The following is a 22,113-nucleotide window of genomic DNA, read 5'->3' as shown; positions in this document are numbered from 1 at the left end:
TGCAAACTTCTTAATCACGTTCCCTACATTTAAGTCTAAATCATTGAAATATACCACAAAAAGCAAGGGACGTAGTACTGAGCCCCGTGGAACCCCACTGGAAACAGAATTCCAGTCACAAAAACACCCGTCGACCATTACCCTTTGTTTCCTGCCACTGAGCCAATTTTGGATCCAACTTGCCACTTTCCCTTGGATCCCATGGGCTTTCTCTTTTCTGACCAGTCTGCCATGCAGGACCTTGTCAAAAGCCTTGCTAAAATCCATGTCGACCACATCAATGCCGTCTGAGCATTGGTGTTTCAGGGGTACTTTTCTGGCTTGCGGTAATTCTATTCCTGTAAAACTAGCCCCTGATGTGCACGATGGGAAGTATGGTGTCTGAGTGGCCTGAGGGGCTGGTTTAAAGCTCCAGTTAAATCCCACAATTTGTCGATGGATCAAAATCATAGCTTGTGACTCCAAAATCACAGCCTCCCTCCTGCTAATAAAGTGCTGCTTGAAACGTCTCATGTGCTATTGGAACCACATGTCGAAGGAACCACATGGCAACACCAATCAGTAGAATAGATTAAAATAAGCATTGCCAAAAATGCTGGGATTCGGACTCTCGCCTCCGCAGACAAATATACCCTAAATATAGTGCTTTAAACTGCTCGGCCATATTACCACACGGACAAATTTTCAGCACTGAAATATCTGACTGGAGATTGAAATGTGGCTTTCTTGCTCTTCATCATCTGAGTCCAGCCCTTTTGCTTTGGGCAAGAAGGAGATTAATGGGTTTTCTGAACCCTTATTGGATTTAAGATTGATGACAAAAAAATGGGCATCGAGCCCCGCGCTGAGAAATTTGGGAACAAAGAGACAGGAGAAGATCATCCAGCCCCTCGAACCTGCGGTTCCATTTAATTAGATCAGGGGTGGTCTGTACATCAATTCTATTTACCCGCCTGTGACACAGATCCCTTGATACCCTCTCGGGGAAAGGCCTATCGATCTCAGTCTTGAAAGTATGAATGTACCCAACATCTACAGCTTTTTGTTGAAGACAGTTCCAGATTTCTACTACACTCTGTGTGATAAAGTGGTTCCTGATTTATCGTCTGAGTGGTTTCACTCGACTTCGAAGATAAAGCCCCCTCATTCTGGATTCTCCCAACAGAGAGAGCTGACGAAATCCGAGATTGAACGACAGACCTGTAAATCTTCCGAGGATGTATCAGGGAGTCGAAAGGAGATCCGGAGTAGGGCAAGGGGATCTCAGAGAGGGGAAGGGGTGTCAGAGGGTATCAGAGAGTGTAAAGGGATCTCAGAGAGGGGAGGGGAGTGCCACAGGGTATCAGAGGCTGTAAGTGGGCTCAGAGAGGGGAAGGGAGTGTCAGAGGGTATCGGAGGGTGTAAGGGGATCCCAGAGAGAGGAAGGGAGTGTCAGAGGGTATCAGAGAGAGTAAGGGGATCTCAGAGAGGGGAAGGAGTGTCAGAAGGTATCAGAGAGAGTAAGGGGATCTCAGAGAGGGGAAGGGAGAGTCAGAGGGTATCAGAGAGTGTAAGGGGATCTCAGAGAGGGGAAGGGAGTATCAGAGAGTATCAGAGAGTGTCAGGGGATCTCAGAGAGGGGAAGGGAGTGTCAGAGGGTATCAGAGAGAGGAAGGGGATCTCAGAGAGGGGAAGGGAGTGTCAGAGCGTATCGGAGAGTGTAAGGGGATCTCAGAGAGGGGAAGGGAGTTTCAGGGGGTATCAGAGAGTGTAAGGGGATCTCAGAGAGGGGAAGGGAGTATCAGAGAGTATCAGAGAGTGTCAGGGGATCTCAGAGAGGGGAAGGGAGTGTCAGAGGGTATCAGAGAGAGTAAGGGGGCTCAGAGAGGGGAAGGGAATGTCAGAGGGTATCAGAGAGGGTAAGGGGATCCCAGAGAGAGGAAGGGAGTGTCAGAGGGTATCAGAGAGAGTAAGGGGATCTCAGAGAGGGGAAGGAGTGTCAGAAGGTATCAGAGAGAGTAAGGGGATCTCAGAGAGGGGAAGGGAGTGTCAGAGGGTATCAGAGAGTGTAAGGGGATCTCAGAGAGGGGAAGGGAGTATCAGAGAGTATCAGAGAGTGTCAGGGGATCTCAGAGAGGAGAAGGGAGTGTCAGAGGGTATCAGAGAGAGTAAGGGGATCTCAGAGAGGGGAAGGGAGTGTCAGAGCGTATCGGAGAGTGTAAGGGGATCTCAGAGAGGGGAAGGGAGTTTCAGGGGGTATCAGAGAGTGTAAGGGGATCTCAGAGAGGCGAAGGGAGTGTCAGAGAGTATCAGAGAGTGTAAGGGGATCTCAGAGAGGGGAAGTGGTGTCAGAGAGTATCAGAGAGTGTCAGGGATCTCGGAGAGGGGAAGGGAGTGTCAGAGGGTATCAGAGAGTGTCAGTGATCTCAGAGAGAGGAAGGGAGTGTCAGAGGGTATCAGAGAGTGTGAGAGGGCTCAGAGAGGGAAAGGGAGTGTCAGAGGCTATCAGAGAGTGTCAAGGATTTCAGAGAGGCGAAGGGAGTGTCAGAGGCTATCAGAGAGTGTGAGGGGATCTCAGAGAGGGGAAGGGAGTGTCAGAGGGTATCAGAGAGTGTCAGGGATCTCAGAGAGGGGAAGGGAATATCAGAGGGAATCAGAGAGTGTAAGTAGTTCTCCGAGAGGGGAAGGGAGTGTCAGAGAGTGTGAGGGTCTCAGAGAGTGGAAGGTAGTGTCAGAGGGTATCAGAGAGTGTCAGTGATCTCAGAGAGGGGAAGGGAGTGTAAGAGGGTATCAGAGAGTGTGAGGGGGCTCAGAGAGGGGAAGGGAGTGTCAGAGGGTATCAGAGAGTGTGAGGGGGCTCAGAGAGGGGAAGGGAGTGTCAGAGAGTATCAGAGAGTGTGAGGGGATCTCAGAGAGGGGAAGGGAGTGTCAGAGGGCATCCGAGAGTGTGAGGGGGCTCAGAGAGGGGAAGGGAGTGTCAGGGGGTATCAGAGAGAGTAAGGGGGCTCAGAGAGGGGAAGGGAGTGTCAGAGAGTATCAGAGAGTGTGAGGGGGCTCAGAGAGGGGAATGGAGTGTCAGAGGGCATCAGAGAGTGTGAGGGGGCTCAGAGAGGGGAAGGGAGTGTCAGGGGGTATCAGAGAGAGTAAGTGCGCTCAGAGAGGGGACGGGAGTGTCAGAGGGTATCAGAGAGCGTGAGGGAGCTCAGAAAGGGGAAGGGAGTGTCAGAGGGTATCAGAGAGTGTAAGGGGATCTCAGAGAGGGGAATGGAGTGTCAGAGGCTATCAGAGAGTGTGAGGGGATCTCAGAGAGGGGAAGGGAGTGTCAGAGGCTAACAGAGAGTGTGAGGGGATCTCAGAGAGGGGAAGGGAGTGTCAGAGGTTTTCGGCGAGTGTCAGGGATCTCAGAGAGGGGAAGGGACTGTCAGAGGGTATCAGAGAGAGTAAGGGGATCTCAGAGAGGGGAAGGGAGTGTCAGAGGGTATCAGAGAGTGTAAGGGGATCTCAGAGAGGGGAAGGGAGTATCAGAGAGTATCAGAGAGTGTAAGGGGATCTCAGAGAGGGGAAGGAAGTGTCAGAGGGTATCAGAGAGAGTAAGGGGATCTCAGAGAGTGGAAGGAGTGTCAGAGGGTATCAGAGAGTCTAAGGGGATCTCAGAGAGGGGAAGGGAGTGTCAGAGCGTATCAGAGAGTGTAAGGGGATCTCAGAGAGGGGAAAGGAGTGTCAGAGACTATCAGAGAGTGGAAGGGAATCTCAGAGAGGGGAAGGGAGTGTCAGAGGCTATCACAGAGTGTTAGGGGATCTCAGCAGAGAGGGGAAGGGGTGTCAGAGAGTATCGGAGAGTGTCAGGGATCTCGGAGAGGGGAAGGGAGTGTCAGAGGGTATCAGAGAGTGTCAGTGATCTCAGACAGGGGAAGGGAGTGTCAGAGGGTATCAGAGAGTGTGAGACTGCTCAGAGAGGGAAAGGGTGTGTCAGAGGGTATCAGAGAGTGTGAGGCGGCTCAGAGAGGGGAAGGGAGTGTCAGAGAGTATCAGAGAGTGTGAGGGGATCTCAGAGACGGGAAGGGAGTGTCAGAGGGCATCAGAGAGTGTGAGGGGGCTCAGAGAGGGGAAGGGAGTGTCAGGGGGTATCAGAGAGAGTAAGGGGGCTCAGAGAGGGGAAGGGAGTGTCAGAGAGTATCAGAGAGTGTGAGGGGGCTCAGAGAGGCGAATGGAGTGTCAGAGGGCATCAGAGAGTGTAAGGGGACCTCAGAGAGGGGAAGGGAGTGTCAGAGAGTGTGAAGGGGCTCAGAGAGTGGAAGGTAGTGTCAGAGGGTATCAGAGAGTGTGAGGGGGCTCAGAGAGGGGAAGGGAGTGTCAGAGGGCATCAGAGAGTGTCAGTGATCTCAGAGAGGGGAAGGGAGTGTAAGAGGGTATCAGAGAGTGTGAGGGTGCTCAGAGAGGGGAAGGGAGTGTCAGAGGGTATCAGAGAGTGTGAGGGGGCTCAGAAAGGGGAAGGAGTGTCAGAGAGTATCAGAGAGTGTGAGGGGATCTCAGAGAGGGGAAGGGAGTGTCAGAGAGTATCAGAGAGTGTGAGGGGGCTCAGAGAGGGGAATGGAGTTTCAGAGGGCATCAGAGAGTGTGAGGGGGCTCAGAGAGGGGAAGGGAGTTTCAGGGGGTATCAGAGAGAGTTAGTGGGCTCAGACAGGGGACGGGAGTGTCAGAGGGTATCAGAGAGCGTGAGGGGGCTCAGAGAGGGGAAGGGAGTGTCAGAGGGCATCAGAGAGTGTGAGGGGGCTCAGAGAGCGGAAGGGAGTGTCAGGGGGTATCAGAGAGAGTAAGTGCGCTCAGAGAGGGGACGGGAGTGTCAGAGGGTATCAGAGAGCGTGAGGGGGCTCAGAAAGGGGAAGGGAGTGTCAGAGGGTATCAGAGAGTGTAAGGGGATCTCAGAGAGGGGAATGGAGTGTCAGAGAGTATCAGAGAGTGTAAGGGGATCTCAGAGAGGGGAAGGAAGTGTCAGAGGGTATCAGAGAGAGTAAGGGGATCTCAGAGAGTGTAAGGAGTGTCAGAGACGATCAGAGAGTGGAAGGGAATCTCAGAGAGGGGAAGGGAGTGTCAGAGGCTATCACAGAGTGTAAGGGGATCTCAGCAGAGAGGGGAAGGGGTGTCAGAGAGTATCAGAGAGTGTCAGGGATCTCGGAGAGCGGAAGGGAGTGTCAGAGGGTATCAGAGAGTGTCAGTGATCTCAGACAGGGGAAGGGAGTGTCAGAGGGTATCAGAGAGTGTGAGACTGCTCAGAGAGGGAAAGGGTGTGTCAGAGGGTTTCAGAGAGTGTGAGGCGGCTCAGAGAGGGGAAGGGAGTGCCAGAGAGTATATAAGAGTGTAAGGGGATCTCAGAGAGGGGAATGGAGTGTCAGAGGCTATCAGAGAGTTTCAAGGATTTCAGAGAGGCGAAGGGAGTGTCAGAGGCTATCAGAGAGTGTGAGGGGATCTCAGAGAGGGGAAGGGAGTGTCAGAGGGTATCAGAGAGTGTCAGGGATCTCAGAGAGGGGAAGGGAGTATCAGAGGGAATCAGAGAGTGTCAGTGGATCTCAGAGAGGGGAAGGGAGTGTCAGAGAGTGTGAGGGGGCTCAGAGAGTGGAAGGTAGTGTCAGAGCGTATCAGAGAGTGTGAGGGGGCTCAGAGAGGGGAAGGGAGTGTCAGAGGGTATCAGAGAGTGTCAGTGATCTCAGAGAGGGGAAGGGAGTGTCAGAGGGTATCAGAGAGTGTGAGGGGGCTCAGAGAGGGGAAGGGAGTGTCAGAGGGTATCAGAGAGTGTGAGGGGGCTCAGAGAGTGGAAGGGAGTGTCAGAGAGTATCAGAGAGTGTGAAGGGATCTCAGAGAGTGGAAGGGAGTGTCAGAGGGCATCAGAGAGTGTGAGGGGGCTCAGAGAGTGGAAGGGAGTGTCAGGGGGTATCAGAGAGAGTAAGGGGGCTCAGGGAGGGGAAGGGAGTGTCAGAGAGTATCAGAGAGTGTGAGGGGGCTCAGAGAGGAGAATGGAGTTTCAGAGGGCATCAGAGAGTGTGAGGGGGCTCAGAGAGGGGAAGGGAGTGTCAGGGGGTATCAGAGAGAGTTAGTGGGCTCAGAGAGGGGACGGGAGTGTCAGAGGGTATCAGAGAGCGTGAGGGGGCTCAGAGAGGGGAAGGGAGTGTCAGAGGGTATCAGAGAGTGTAAGGGGATCGCAGAGAGGGGAATGGAGTGTCAGAGGCTATCAGAGAGTGTGAGAGGATCTCAGAGAGGGGAAGGGAGTGTCAGAGGCTAACAGAGAGTGTGAGGGGATCTCAGAGAGGGGAAGGGAGTGTCAGAGGTTTTCGGCGAGTGTCAGGGATCTCAGAGAGGGGAAGGGAGTGTCAGAGGGTATCAGAGAGAGTAAGGGGATCTCAGAGAGGGGAAGGAGTGTCACAAGGTATCAGGGAGAGTAAGGAGATCTCAGAGAGGGGAATGGAGTGTCAGAGGCTATCAGAGAGTGTGAGGGGAGCTCAGAGAGGGGAAGGGAGTGTCAGAGCCTAACAGAGAGTGTGAGGGGATCTCAGAGAGGGGAAGGGAGTGTCAGAGGTTTTCGAAAAGTGTCAGGGATCTCAGAGAGGGGAAGGGAGTGTCAGAGGGTATCAGAGAGTGTAAGGGGATCTCAGAGAGGGGAAGGGAGTGTCAGAGAGTATCGGAGAGTGTCAGGGATCTCGGAGAGGGGAAGGGAGTGTCAGAGGGTATCAGAGAGTGTCAGTGATCTCAGACAGGGGAAGGGAGTGTCAGAGGGTATCAGAGAGTGTGAGACTGCTCAGAGAGGGAAAGGGTGTGTCAGAGGGTATCAGAGAGTGTGAGGCGGCTCAGAGAGGGGAAGGGAGTGTCAGAGAGTATCAGAGAGTGTGAGGGGATCTCAGAGACGGGAAGGGAGTGTCAGAGGGCATCAGAGAGTGTGAGGGGGCTCAGAGAGGGGAAGGGAGTGTCAGGGGGTATCAGAGAGAGTAAGGGGGCTCAGAGAGGGGAAGGGAGTGTCAGAGAGTATCAGAGAGTGTGAGGGGGCTCAGAGAGGCGAATGGAGTGTCAGAGGGCATCAGAGAGTGTAAGGGGACCTCAGAGAGGGGAAGGGAGTGTCAGAGAGTGTGAAGGGGCTCAGAGAGTGGAAGGTAGTGTCAGAGGGTATCAGAGAGTGTGAGGGGGCTCAGAGAGGGGAAGGGAGTGTCAGAGGGCATCAGAGAGTGTCAGTGATCTCAGAGAGGGGAAGGGAGTGTAAGAGGGTATCAGAGAGTGTGAGGGGGCTCAGAGAGGGGAAGGGAGTGTCAGAGGGTATCAGAGAGTGTGAGGGGGCTCAGAAAGGGGAAGGGAGTGTCAGAGAGTATCAGAGAGTGTGAGGGGATCTCAGAGAGGGGAAGGGAGTGTCAGAGAGTATCAGAGAGTGTGAGGGGGCTCAGAGAGGCGAATGGAGTTTCAGAGGGCATCAGAGAGTGTGAGGGCGCTCAGAGAGGGGAAGGGAGTGTCAGGGGGTATCAGAGAGAGTTAGTGGGCTCAGAGAGGGGACGGGAGTGTCAGAGGGTATCAGAGAGCGTGAGGGGGCTCAGAGAGGGGAAGGGAGTGTCAGAGGGCATCAGAGAGTGTGAGGGGGCTCAGAGAGGGGAAGGGAGAGTCAGGGGGTATCAGAGAGAGTAAGTGCGCTCAGAGAGGGGACGGGAGTGTCAGAGGGTATCAGAGAGCGTGAGGGGGCTCAGAAAGGGGAAGGGAGTGTCAGAGGGTATCAGAGAGTGTAAGGGGATCTCAGAGAGGGGAATGGAGTGTCAGAGAGTATCAGAGAGTGTAAGGGGATCTCAGAGAGGGGAAGGAAGTGTCAGAGGGTATCAGAGAGAGTAAGGGGATCTCAGAGAGTGTAAGGAGTGTCAGAGACGATCAGAGAGTGGAAGGGAATCTCAGAGAGGGGAAGGGAGTGTCAGAGGCTATCACAGAGTGTAAGGGGATCTCAGCAGAGAGGGGAAGGGGTGTCAGAGAGTATCAGAGAGTGTCAGGGATCTCGGAGAGGGGAAGGGAGTGTCAGAGGGTATCAGAGAGTGTCAGTGATCTCAGACAGGGGAAGGGAGTGTCAGAGGGTATCAGAGAGTGTGAGACTGCTCAGAGAGGGAAAGGGTGTGTCAGAGGGTTTCAGAGAGTGTGAGGCGGCTCAGAGAGGGGAAGGGAGTGCCAGAGAGTATATAAGAGTGTAAGGGGATCTCAGAGAGGGGAATGGAGTGTCAGAGGCTATCAGAGAGTTTCAAGGATTTCAGAGAGGCGAAGGGAGTGTCAGAGGCTATCAGAGAGTGTGAGGGGATCTCAGAGAGGGGAAGGGAGTGTCAGAGGGTATCAGAGAGTGTCAGGGATCTCAGAGAGGGGAAGGGAGTATCAGAGGGAATCAGAGAGTGTCAGTGGATCTCAGAGAGGGGAAGGGAGTGTCAGAGAGTGTGAGGGGGCTCAGAGAGTGGAAGGTAGTGTCAGAGCGTATCAGAGAGTGTGAGGGGGCTCAGAGAGGGGAAGGGAGTGTCAGAGGGTATCAGAGAGTGTCAGTGATCTCAGAGAGGGGAAGGGAGTGTCAGAGGGTATCAGAGAGTGTGAGGGGGCTCAGAGAGGGGAAGGGAGTGTCAGAGGGTATCAGAGAGTGTGAGGGGGCTCAGAGAGTGGAAGGGAGTGTCAGAGAGTATCAGAGAGTGTGAAGGGATCTCAGAGAGTGGAAGGGAGTGTCAGAGGGCATCAGAGAGTGTGAGGGGGCTCAGAGAGTGGAAGGGAGTGTCAGGGGGTATCAGAGAGAGTAAGGGGGCTCAGGGAGGGAAAGGGAGTGTCAGAGAGTATCAGAGAGTGTGAGGGGGCTCAGAGAGGCGAATGGAGTTTCAGAGGGCATCAGAGAGTGTGAGGGGGCTCAGAGAGGGGAAGGGAGTGTCAGGGGGTATCAGAGAGAGTTAGTGGGCTCAGAGAGGGGACGGGAGTGTCAGAGGGTATCAGAGAGCGTGAGGGGGCTCAGAGAGGGGAAGGGAGTGTCAGAGGGTATCAGAGAGTGAAAGGGGATCGCAGAGAGGGGAATGGAGTGTCAGAGGCTATCAGAGAGTGTGAGAGGATCTCAGAGAGGGGAAGGGAGTGTCAGAGGCTAACAGAGAGTGTGAGGGGATCTCAGAGAGGGGAAGGGAGTGTCAGAGGTTTTCGGCGAGTGTCAGGGATCTCAGAGAGGGGAAGGGAGTGTCAGAGGGTATCAGAGAGAGTAAGGGGATCTCAGAGAGGGGAAGGAGTGTCACAAGGTATCAGGGAGAGTAAGGAGATCTCAGAGAGGGGAATGGAGTGTCAGAGGCTATCAGAGAGTGTGAGGGGAGCTCAGAGAGGGGAAGGGAGTGTCAGAGCCTAACAGAGAGTGTGAGGGGATCTCAGAGAGGGGAAGGGAGTGTCAGAGGTTTTCGAAAAGTGTCAGGGATCTCAGAGAGGGGAAGGGAGTGTCAGAGGGTATCAGAGAGTGTAAGGGGATCTCAGAGAGGGGAAGGGAGTGTCAGAGAGCAACAGAGAGTGTGCGGGGTCTCAGAGCGGGGACGGGAGTGTCAGAGGGCATCAGAGAGTGTGAGGGGGCTCAGAGAGGGGAAGGGTGTGTCAGGGGGTATCAGAGAGTGTGAGGGGGCTCAGAGAGCGGAAGGGTGTGTCAGAGGATATCAGAGAGTGTAAGGGGATCTCAGAGAGGGGAAGGGAGTGTCAGAGGTTGTCAGAGAGTGTGAGCGGGCTCAGAAAGGGGAAGGGAGTGTCAGAGAGTATCAGAGAGTGCAAGGGGATCCCAGAGAGGTGAAGGGAGTATCAGAGAGTATCAGAGAGTGTGAGGGGGCTCCGAGAGTGGAAGGGAGTGTCAGAGGGCATCAGAGAGTGTGAGGGGGTCTCAGAGAGGGGAAGGGAGTATCAGAGAGTAACAGAGAGTGTAAGGGAATCTCATAGAGGGGAAGGGAGTGTCAGAGGCTATCAAAGAGTGTAAGGGGATCTCAGAGAGGGGAAGGGAGTGTCAGAGAGTATCAGAGAGTGTCAGGGGATCTCAGAGAGGGGAAGGGGTGTCAGAGAGTATCAGAGAGTGTCAGGGATCTCGGAGAGGGGAAGGGAGTGTCAGAGTGTATCAGAGAGTGTCCGTGATCTCAGACAGGGGAAGGGAGTGTCAGAGGGTATCAGAGAGTGTGAGCGGGCTCAGAGAGGGGAAGGGAGTGCCAGAGAGTATCAAAGAGTGTAAGGGGATCTCAGAGAGGGGAATGGAGTGTCAGAGGCTATCAGAGAGTGTCAAGGATTTCAGAGAGGCGAAGGGAGTGTCAGAAGCTAGCAGAGAGTGTGAGGGGATCTCAGAGAGGGGAAGGGAGTGTCAGAGGGTATCAGAGAGTGTCAGGGATCTCAGAGAGGGGAAGGGAGTATCAGAGGGAATCAGAGAGTGTAAGTGGTTCTCAGAGAGGGGAAGGGAGTGTCAGAGAGTGTGAAGGGGCTCAGAGAGTGGAAGGTAGTGTCAGAGGGTATCAGAGAGTGTGAGGGGGCTCAGAGAGGGGAAGGGAGTGTCAGAGGGCATCAGAGAGTGTGAGGGGGCTCAGAGAGGGGAAGGGAGTGTCAGAGGGTATCAGAGAGTGTGAGGGGGCTCAGAGAGGGGAAGGGAGTGTCAGAGAGTATCAGAGAGTGTGAGGGGATCTCAGAGAGGGGCAGGGAGTGTCAGAGGGCATCAGAGAGTGTGAGGGGGCTCAGAGAGGGGAAGGGAGTGTCAGGGGGTATCAGAGAGAGTAAGGGGGCTCAGAGAGGGGAAGGGAGTGTCAGAGAGTATCAGAGAGTGTGAGGGGGCTCAGAGAGGCGAATGGAGTGTCAGAGGGCATCAGAGAGTGTGAGGGGGCTCAGAGAGTGGAAGGGAGTGTCAGAGGGCATCAGAGAGTGTCAGTGATCTCAGCGAGGGGAAGGGAGTGTAAGAGGGTATCAGAGAGTGTGAGGGGGCTCAGAGAGGGGAAGGGAGTGTCAGAGGGCATCAGAGAGTGTGAGGGGGCTCAGAGAGGGGAAGGGAGTGTCAGGGGGTATCAGAGAGAGTAAGGGGGCTCAGAGAGGGGAAGGGAGTGTCAGAGAGTATCAGATAGTGTGAGGGGGCTCAGAGAGGCGAATGGAGTGACAGAGGGCATCAGAGAGTGTGAGGGGGCTCAGAGAGGGGAAGGGAGTGTCAGGGGGTATCAGAGAGAGTAAGGGGGCTCAGAGAGGGGAAGGGAGTGTCAGAGAGTATCAGAGAGTGTGAGGGGGCTCAGATAGGCGAATGGAGTGTCAGAGGGCATCAGAGAGTGTGAGGGGGCTCAGAGAGGGGAAGGGAGTGTCAGGGGGTATCAGAGAGAGTTAGTGGGCTCAGAGAGGGGACGGGAGTGTCAGAGGGTATCAGAGAGCGTGAGGGGGCTCAGAGAGGGGAAGGGAGTGTCAGAGGGTATCAGAGAGTGTAAGGGGATCTCAGAGAGGGGAATGGAGTGTCAGAGGTTATCAGAGAGTGTGAGAGGATCTCAGAGAGGGGAAGATAGTGTCAGAGGGTATCAGAGAGTGTAAGGGGATCTCAGAGAGGGGAATGGAGTGTCAGAGGCTATCAGAGAGTGTCAAGGATTTCAGAGAGGCGAAGGGAGTGTCAGAGGCTATCAGAGAGTGTGAGGGGATCTCAGAGAGGGGAAGGGAGTGTCAGAGGGTATCAGAGAGTGTCAGGGATCTCAGAGAGGGGAAGGGAGTATCAGAGGGAATCAGGGAGTGTAAGTGGATCTCAGAGAGGGGAAGGGAGTGTCAGAGAGTGTGAGGGGGCTCAGAGAGTGGAAGGTAGTGTCAGAGGGTATCAGAGAGTGTGAGGGGGCTCAGAGAGGGGAAGGGAGTGTCAGAGGGTATCAGAGAGTGTCAGTGATCTCAGAGAGGGGAAGGGTGTGTCACAGGGTATCAGAGAGTGTGAGGGGGCTCAGAGAGGGGAAGGGAGTGTCAGCGGGTATCAGAGAGTGTGAGGGGGCTCAGAGAGGGGAAGGGAGTGTCAGGGGGTATCATAGAGAGTAAGTGCGCTCAGAGAGGGGACGGGAGTGTCAGAGGGTGTCAGAGAGCGTGAGGGGGCTCAGAGAGGGGAAGGGAGTGTCAGAGTGTATCAGAGAGTGTAAGGGGATCTCAGAGAGGGGAATGGAGTGTCAGAGGCTATCAGAGAGTGTGATGGGATCTCAGAGAGGGGAAGGGAGTGTCAGAGGCTAACATAGAGTGTGTGGGGATCTCAGAGAGGGGAAGGGAGTGTCAGAGGTTTTCGGAGAGTGTCAGGGATCTCAGAGAGGGGAAGGGAGTGTCAGAGAGTAACAGAGAGTGTGCGGGGGCTCAGAGAGGGGACGGGAGTGTCAGAGGGCATCAGAGAGTGTGAGGGGGCTCAGAGAGGGGAAGGGTGTGTCAGGGGGTATCAGAGAGAGTAAGGGGATCTCAGAGAGGGGAAGGGAGTGTCAGAGGTTGTCAGAGAGTGTCAGGGGATCTCAGAGAGAGGAAGGGAGTTTCAGAGGGTATCAGAGAGTGTGAGGGGGCTCAGAGAGGGGAAGGGAGTGTCAGAGAGTATCAGAGAGTGTAAGGGGATCCCAGAGAGGGGAAGGGAGTATCAGAGAGTATCAGAGAGTGTGAGGGGGCTCCGAGAGGGGAAGGGAGTGTCAGAGGGCATCAGAGAGTGTGAGGGGGTCAGAGATGGGAAGGGAGTGTCAGAGAGTATCAGAGAGTAAGTTGGCTCCGGGCATATCAGTGTGAAAGGGACACTCAGAGGGTATCAGAGAGTGTGAGGGGCGCTGACAAGGTATCCAAGAGGATCATGGACTCCCTGAGGGTATCAGAGGAGGAAAGAGACAAGGTGTATGAGAGAAGATCAGGAACTCAGGGAGAATCAGAGGGTAAGGGGAGGTCGGGAGGGATCAGAGAGGCAAATGGAGTCAGAATTGTCATTTTCTGAACATAACATTTTCTAAATATCAACACATTTAATAACAGCAAAAAATGAACCTGAATTGATGAGATAACCAGGAGGGTTATAACCCACGGGCAGGGAATGAATAGTTAGAATCGGGAAGGGCCTGGATGTTTGACCGTGCTCATGATTTTTCTTCCCACAGCTCAGTGTTCGATGATAAAACTTGATTTTATTCATTGATGAGATTGACCACCGACTGAGCTCGGCGGGCCTTGGACTATTCCATTCTGAATGTGCTGGGAGAGAGGCAGCTGCTGGCTTTGCTTCAGAGTCTCAGTTTGGCCGACAATCCTCGGGGATCTCCTTCGATTTTCAGTCTGTGAGTCAGTCTGATGCCTTTCCCTGTCATCCAGCCGTGCGCTGAGCATTGCAGGAACACAGGGACAGGAGAAGACCATTCAGCCCCTCGAACCTGCTGCGCCATTGAGTTAGATTATTTGTGACCTGTAACTCAACTCTATTGACCCTTCTTGGACACAGATCCCTTGGTATTTTTTTTTAAATCTATGAATATCTGTCTTGAAAATTTGAACTAACTCAGAATCCACGGCATTTGGCGGAGAGAGTTCCAAATTTCTGCCGTTCTTTGTGCGCTGAAGTGCTCACTGTTTTCTTCAATGAATGATTTCGCTCCAATTTTAAGATTGATTCCCCAGACAGAGGGATGGATTCCACTCATTGCTCGATAATAAAACTCAGACCTCTCACTCTTTCTCCCTCTCAACATTACAATCCATTTTGCTCAGGATTTATTTCTCTCTTTTAAAAATGTTCTTCGTGCTTTTCATTATAAACATTTCGTTTAAAATATTACTGAGACAAGAAAGCTGAAGTTTTGTTATTAAAAACCTTTGAGTCAGTGAGGAATCAAACCCGTGACCCGAGATACGCTGGTCAGGAGCGAATAATTTCCACTCTGATTCTGTCCGTGAAAATGAGGGAGACACAGAACAACCAAACACTGAAGAAACACAGGACTGATCCAGAAATGTTCGAACACTCGATCTCGGAGATCAGTTCAGGTTCGTGTTCTGCTGATGATATCTTAACATTATCTTGTGGTTGGCCACTTTTAACCAGGTTCATGGTCAGATTCTCCCATCATCCCATAGCCCACATTGCTGCTCCCTCTCTCACTCACTTCTCGAGTTACGCCGAAACCACAGCACAGAAACAGATCATTCTGCCGAGCTGGAGTCTGCCGGCGTTTATCTCCACACGAGCCTCTTCCCCACTATTTCATCTCACCCTATCACCATATCCTTCTATTCCTTTCCCCCGCATGTGCTTATCGAGCTTCTCCTGAAATGCATTTCTGCTATTTGCCTCAACTACGCCTTGTGGCAGTGAGTTCCACATTCTTACCACTCTTTCTGTAAAGAAGTTTCTCCTGAAATGGCTATTGGATTTATTAGCGACTATTTTATATTTATGAGCTCGAGTTCTGGTCTCCCCCATAAGTGGAAACATTTTCTCTACGTTTACCCTATCAAACCCCTATCATTATCTCAAAGACCTCTATCAGGTCACCCCTCAGCCTTCTCTTTTCTAGAAAAAAAAGAGCGCCTGCCTGTTTAGTCTTTCCTGATAAATGCATCCTTTCAGTTCTGGTATCATCCTGGGAAATATTTTTTGCACCCTCTCCAATGCCTCTACACCCTTTCTATAATATGGAGACCAGAACTGTGCACAATACTCCAAATGTGGTCCAACTAAGTTTAATATAACTTCTCTGCTTTTCAATTCTATCCCCCTAGAAATGAAACCCAGTGCTTGGTTTACCTTTTCTTATTGCCTTATTAACCTGTGTAACTACTTTTAGTGATTTGTGTATCTCTATCCCGAGATCCCTTTGCTCCTCTAACCCATTTAGACTCTTCTTATCCAAACAATATAGGAACAGGAGTAGGCCATTCAGCCCCTCGTACCTGCTCCGCCATTTGATAAGATCATGGCTGATCTGCGATCTAACTCCATATACCTGCCTTTGGCCCATATCCCTTAATACCTTTGATTGCCAAAAAGCTATCTATCTCAGATTTAAATTTAGCAATTGAGCGAGTATCAATTGCCGTTTGCGAAAGAGAGTTCCAAACTTCCACCACCCTTTGTGTGTAGAAATGTTTTCTCATCACACTCCTGAAAGGTCTGGCTCTAATTTTTAGACTGTGCCCCCGACTTCTAGAATCCCCAACCAGCGGAAATTGTTTCTCTCCATCCACCCTATCTGTTCCGCTTAATATCTTATAAACTTCGATCAGATCACCCCTTAACCTTCTAAACTCGAGAGAATACAACTCCAATTTGTGTAATCTCTCCTCGTAACTTAACCCTTGAAGTCCGGGTATCATTCTGGTAAACCTGCGCTGCACACCCTCCAAGGCCAATATGTCCTTCCGAAGGTGCGGTGCCCAGAACTGCTCGCAGTACTCCAGGTGTGGTCTCACCAGGGTTTTGCATAGCTGCAGCATAATTTCTGCCCCCTTGTACTCCAGTCCTCTCGATGGAAAGGCCAGCATTCCATTCGCCTTATTGATTATTTTCTGCACCTGTTCATGACACCTCAATGATCGATGTACCTGAACCCTTAAGTCCCTTTGGACATCCACTATTTGTAACTTTTTACCGTTTAGAAAGTACCCTGTTCTGTCCATTGAATTCCATTTGCCAAAGTTTTGCCCATTCATCTAATCTATCAATTTCCCTTTGTAATTTTATGTTTTCATCTGCACTGCTTACAATGCCACCAATCATTCTGTCATTGGCAAACTTAGATATGAGACTTTATATGCCTTCATCTAAGTTGTTAATAAATATTGTGAATAATTGAGGCCTTGCGGGACTCCACTAGTCACATTCTGCCAATGTGAGTACCTACCCATTATCCCTACACTCTGTCGCCTTTCGCGCAGCCAATTTCCTAACCAAGTCCGTACTTTTCCCTCGATTCCATGGGCTTCTAACTTAGCTAACAGTCTCTTATGTGGGACCTTATCAAATGCCTTCTGGAAGTCAATATAAATAACATCCATTGACATTCCCCTGTCCACTACTTTAGTCACCTCTTCAAAAAATTCAATCAGGTTTGTCAGGCACGACCTACCTTTCACAAATCCATGCTGGCTCTCCCTGATTAACTGAAAATTCTCGAGGTGTTCAGTCACCCTATCCTTAATGATAGACTCCAGCAATTTCTCCACAAGAGATGTTAGGCTAACTGGTCTATAATTCCCTGGTTTCCCTCTCTCCCCTTTCTTAAAAAGAGGAGTGACATGTGCAATTTTCCAATCTCGAGGGACAGTTCCTGAATCGAGAGAACTTTGAAAGATTATAGTTGGGCATCTGCAATGTGCTCACCTACTTCCTTTGAAACCCTGGGATGGAAACCATCTGGTCCTTGAGATTTGTCACTCTTTGGTGCTATTATTTTCTTCATTACTGTTGCTTTACTTATGTTAATTTTATCGAGTCTCCGTCCCCGATTCAATATTAGTTTTCTTGGGATTTCAGGCATGCTATCCTCTTTTTCTACTGTAAATACTGACGCAAAGTAATTATTCAATGACAATATCCCCACTTTCAGTTTTTAAGGGGCCAACACTGCTCCTGACCACCCTCTTTTTCCTAATGTAACTATAAAAGTTCTTCGTATTGGTTTTGATATCCCTTGCAAGTTTCTTTTCATACTCTCTTTTTGTAGCTCTTACTATCTGTTTTGTGACCCTTTGTTGATCTTTGTATCTTTCCCATTCGCCAGGATCTGTGCGATTTTTTGCCTTTTTGTATGCCCTTTCCTTCTGTCTTATACTGTCCCTTACCTCTTTAGTTGTCCATGGCTGTTTTTTTGGCAAGTAGAGTTCTTGTCCCTCAGGGGTGTAAACCGATTCTGTATCACGTTAAATGTTTCTTTAAACATTTCCCACTGATCATCAGTCGTTTTACCCATTAACAAATTTGCCCAGTTTACTGTGGACAGTCTCTGTCTCATCCCATTAACATCGGCCTAACCCAAGTTTAGAATCTTAGCAGCTGACTCACTTTTTCCCCTTTCAAACACTACATTGAACTCGATCATGTTATGATCTCTATTGGATAGATGTTCACGCACAGTTAAGCTGTTAACTAAATCTGGTTCATTACTCATTACTAAATCTAGTATGGCTTGCCCCCTTGTTGCCTCTAGGACATACTGCTGTAGAAAACTATCCCGGACACACTCAAGAAATTCACTACCTTTCTGACAGTTGCCAGTCTGCTTTTCCCAATCTATGTGAAGGTTACAGTCCCCCATTAAGACCACTATGCCTTTGTTACACGCTTGTCTAATCTCTGCATTTCTACAATCTAGCACTTCAGAGCTGCTGCCAGGGGTCCTATACACAACTCCCACTATAGTCTTAGATCCTTTCCTATTTCTCAATTCAACCCATAAGGGTCTCTGTTGGCTGCTTACCTCTCGCTATATCCTCCTTTATCATTGAAGCGATTTCATCTCTAATCACGAAGGCTACTCCTCCCCCTCTTCCATTTTCCCTATCTCTCCTGTAGACCTTATAACCCGGTATATTTAGTTCCCAATCCTGACCATCCTGCAGCCATGTCTCAGTAATAGCTATCATGTCACACCTTCGAATTTGAATTTGTACCTGTAGTTTATTTAATTTATTCCTTTTCCTCCGTGTATTTGTATATCGAACTCTTAGTTGGGCCACACGCCCTAGCCTGACCTTCAGTTTTGATGCTGGGTTAATCGCCTTACACCTTCTAGTTTTCACTATATCTGTAGTGCCTAAACTACACTTTCTTTCTGCTGCTCTACGCTTTTCCCTTTCACTCGACCGTGAAATTGCCCTCGGCTTTCATCTCACTGAAGCAGAGTGTGGCCGCATTGTATCTGATGGAGTGTAAGTGATGAGGTTGGGGGAGGTATGGGTCTTATCCAATTTCTGAAATCTCACCTAGCGCCAGGGAAAAGAAACTTCCACCATCTACAAGGCACAAGTCAGGAGTGTGATGGAATACTCTCCACTTGCCTGGATGAGTGCAGCTCCAACAACATTCAAGAAGCTCGACACCATCCAGGACAAAGCAGCCCGCTTGATTGGCACCCCATCCACCACGCTAAACATTCACTCCCTTCACCACCGGCGCACCACGGCTGCAGTGTGTACCATCCACAGGATGCACTGCAGCAACTCGCCAAGGCTTCTTCGACAGCACCTCCCAAACCTGCGTCCTCTAACACCTAGAAGGACAAGAGCAGCAGGCACATGGGAACAACACCACCTGCACGTTCCCCTCCAAGTCACACACCATCCCGACTTGGAAATATATCGCCGTTCCTTCATCGTCGCTGGGTCAAAATCCTGGAACTCCCTTCCTAACAGCACTGTGGGAGAACCTTCACCACACGGACTGCAGTGGTTCAGGAAGGCGGCTCACCACCACCTTCTCAAGGGCAAATAGGGATGGGCGATAAATGCCAGCCTCGCCAGCGATGCCCACATCCCATGAACGATTAAAAAATTAGGAATTCCTTCAGTTTGAAACAGAAAGTTTGATTGATTAATGGCGATTAGAGCAAGTATTCATCATTTTACAGTTTAATGAATTTTGCGTAATTAAGACAGTAAACTATTTTGTAAAAGTTAATTTCCTGAACGGGAATTGGACCTGTCTCCGGCACTGAGAGCATTTGTAGACGGCAGCTACCTTCTGAGTTTTTCCCATAACGTTGTTTAAAGTCGAGTTTCAGTCGTGTTGTGATTATCACGTTCGTCTTATTGCTGCAAGGAAACATTTTGAAAACGTTATCCAATAAAAATAAAAAAGCAAGTGCCGTTGAGGCGGTTGGCCGTTGGTCAGTTAATCTGTGTTTAAACATGAATAAAATACAACAGCTCACAGAAGCGGTAGAATTTATTTTCTCTGTACAGTTCTGCTCACACTCAAACACGACACAGACTCCGACAGTGTCTGTCCCTCACTCCCGTTTCCTGCCCTGACGATGTGGAGAGCCTCTCTCAAAGCTGCACAGTGCGACTGGTTTCAGTTGATTTGTGAGAGATCATTAAAGGATCCCGCAGCGCTGCCTCGGTTAATAACGACAGTTCGAAACCGCATTGCAGCCGGGGCAACAAACACATCAGTTTTTCGATGTTCCCCAGCTCCAGGAGTGAGTGAGGCCACGACAGCAACAATATTCTGGCCCCGCGCTCTCCGATCACACATTGCTGGCAGGAAGCAGCCTCAGACAGCGCATCACTGACCATCCCTGGGGATCAAGATCCCACTGAAGCTTTCACAATACATCGCAGGCATCGTCTGTCCCGCAGCTGTTGCTCTGCTGCAAATTCAGAACTTGCCAGCTGTTTCAAAATTTAGAGCCTGAACAGGGATTTGAACCCTGGACCCTCAGATCACTACCGGCTTTAAAAGTCTGATGCTCTACCGACTGAGCTACCCAGGCTCGCGGCAAGCTGGTGTTCCATTATACACATTCATGGTAGGACTCTGAATTGTCCCGAGTTGATGTCGAACAAGGTAGAGGGTCCCTTTTCTAAAATTCTCATTCACACGTTGAGGAGAATTCTTGTTTCTGTTGAACGTGATGTAAGAAACATGGACAGCGAACACTCCCCAGTGTAGTTCATATTCTCGAAATTAAGAGTAATTTAAAGGAGTAAACTCCTGAAAGGGAGTCACGAACGAGCTTAATCCAAGTCAAGTCTTGGCAGCAGAGCTCGCACCCGTGATATGCTCCTCCTGCACGATGTGGGAAGTCATGGACACTACCAGTGTCCCTGGTGATCATGTGTGCAGGAAGTGTGTCCAGCTGCAGCTACTGGCTAACCGCATTTCGGAGCTGGAGCTGCGGGTGGATTCACTGTGGAGCATCCACGATGCTGAGATTATCGTGGATAGCACGTTCAGTGAGGTGCTCACTCCGCAGGTAAAGATTACGCAGGCAGAAAGGAAATGGGTGACCGCCAGGCAGAGTAAAAGGACTAGGCAGGTAGAGCAGGAGTCCCCTGGGGCCATCTCCCTCTCAATATTGTTGGGGGAGATGGTTTATCGGGGGAATGCGGCAAGAGCCAAGATCATGGCACCATGAGTGACTCAGCTGCACAGGAGGGCAGGAAAAGGAATGGGAGAGCAATAGTGACAGGGGATTCCATCGTAAGGGGAACAGATAGGCGTTTCTGCGGCCACAGACGTGATATCAGGATGGTATGTTGCCTCCCTGGTGCCAGGGTCGAGGATGTCACGGAGCGGCTGCAGGACATTCTGAAGGGGGAGGGTGAACAGCCAGAGGTCGTGGTCCATATCGGTACCAACGACATTGGTTAAAAAAAGGGATGAGGTCCTTCAAGCAGAATATAGGGAGTTAGGAGATAAATTAAAAAGCAGGAGCTCTAAGGTAGTAATCTCAGGATTACTCACAGTGCCACGTGCTAGCGAGAGCAGAAATAGGAGAATAGACCAGATGAATGCGTGGCTTGAGAGATGGTGTAGGAGGGAGGGGTTTAAATTCCTGAGGCATTGGGACCGATTCTGGGAAAGGCGGGACCTGTACAAGCTGGACGGATTGCACCCAAGCAGAACTGGGACCAATAACCTCGCGGGGGCATTTGCTAGTTGTGTTGGGGAGGGTTTAAACTAGTATGGCAGGGGGATGGGAACCAAAGGGCAGGTACAGATAGGACAAATTCAGACCAGGAAATGGGAAGTAGGAAAGAAGTTAGTGACGTATTTAGCGACTCTGAAAGGCAAAAGAAGCAAAGGTTAAATAGGGTTCAGCACAGGAATTTGATGGGGTTAAAGGGTATATACTTCAATGCAAGGAGTATTACAAACAAAGCAGATGAGCTAAGGGCACAGATAGACACATGGCAGCTTGATATCATTGGTATAATGGAAACCTGGCTTAAAGAGGGGGATAATTGACAGCTCAATACCCCTGGATATAGAGTTTTCAGGCAGGATAGTGTAGATGATAAAAAAGGAGGGGGTGCAGCATTATTGGTTAAAGAATCAATTACAGTTGTGAGAAGGGATGATATGCTAAATGGATCATCAATCGAGGCCATGTGGGTTGAGCTAAGAAATAAAAAAGGGGCAGTCACACTATGAGTGTACTATAGACCCCCGAATAGTGAAAGGGAGAGAGAAGAACAAATATGAAGGCAAATTTCTGAGTGCAAAAATAAGACGGCAATAATAGGAGGGGACTTCAACTACCCGAACATCAACTGGGATTCAAACAGTGTGAGGGGCACAGAGGGCGCAAAATTCTTGATCGGTGTCCAGGAGAACTTTTTTAGCCAGTACGTGACAAGCCCAACAAGAGGGGATGCAATTCTAGATTTCGTCCTGGGAAATGAAGATGGGCAAGTGGGTGAAGTGACAGTGGGTGACCATATTGGGGATAGTGACCACAATTCAGTTAGTTTTAGCATTATTATGGAAAAGCACAGAGTTAAATCAGGAGTAAATGTTTTAAATTGGGGGAAGGGAAATTTTACAGAACTAAGAGGTGATTTGGCAGAAGTGGACTGGACACAACTACTTGAGGAGAAATCAGTGGCAAGCCAGTGGGAGGCACTAAAAAGTGAAATTCTACGGGTACAATGCAGACACGTCCCCTCAAAGAAAAAGGGTGGCACTGCCAAATTTAGAGCCTCCTGGTTGTCAAGAAGTATACGGGGCAAGATAAAGCAGAAAAAGAAAGCTTATGACTGTCACAGAAAACTAAATACTGCAGAAAGCCCAGAGGAGTATAGAAAGTACAGGGATGACGTAAAAAAGGAAATAAGGAAAGCAAAGAGAGGGCATGTAAGAATATTAGCTAGTAAGTTTAAAGAGAACCCAAAGATGTTTTATCAGTACATTAAGAACAAGAGGATAGCCAAGGAAAAGGTGGGACCTATCAGGGATGATAAGGGTAACTTGTGTGTAGAAGCAGGGGATGAGGGTAGGGTTTTAAATCAATATTTTGTCTCTGTATTCACAAAGGAAAGGGATGATCCGGACGTAGTAGTTGAAGAGGAGAGGTGTGAAATATTGGATAAGGTAAACATAACGAGAGAGGAAGTACTAGAGGGACTGGAATCCTTGAAAGTTGATAAGTCACCAGGGCCGGATGGATTGTTTCCTCGGCTATTGAAGGAAGCCAGGGAGGA

General features: G+C 50.3%; 1 long non-coding RNA gene and 1 other non-coding gene across 2 annotated transcripts in view; both read right to left on the bottom strand.

Moving 5' to 3' along the window:
• The window catches only part of LOC137306165 (uncharacterized), a 317,297-nt gene that overhangs the window by 183,681 nt on the left and 111,503 nt on the right, over positions 1–22,113 (bottom strand). The window lies entirely within an intron of this gene.
• trnak-uuu (transfer RNA lysine (anticodon UUU)) lies at positions 19,316–19,400 on the bottom strand. The gene is given in 2 exon segments: positions 19,316–19,351; positions 19,364–19,400. It is a non-coding gene; the product is annotated as a tRNA-Lys (tRNA).

Source organism: Heptranchias perlo, chromosome 42 (genome assembly GCF_035084215.1).
Source record: "Heptranchias perlo isolate sHepPer1 chromosome 42, sHepPer1.hap1, whole genome shotgun sequence".
Taxonomy (NCBI): Eukaryota; Metazoa; Chordata; class Chondrichthyes; order Hexanchiformes; family Hexanchidae; genus Heptranchias; species Heptranchias perlo.
Note: the sequence above shows the minus strand (reverse complement) of the source record. Positions and strands in the feature narration are given on the sequence as shown.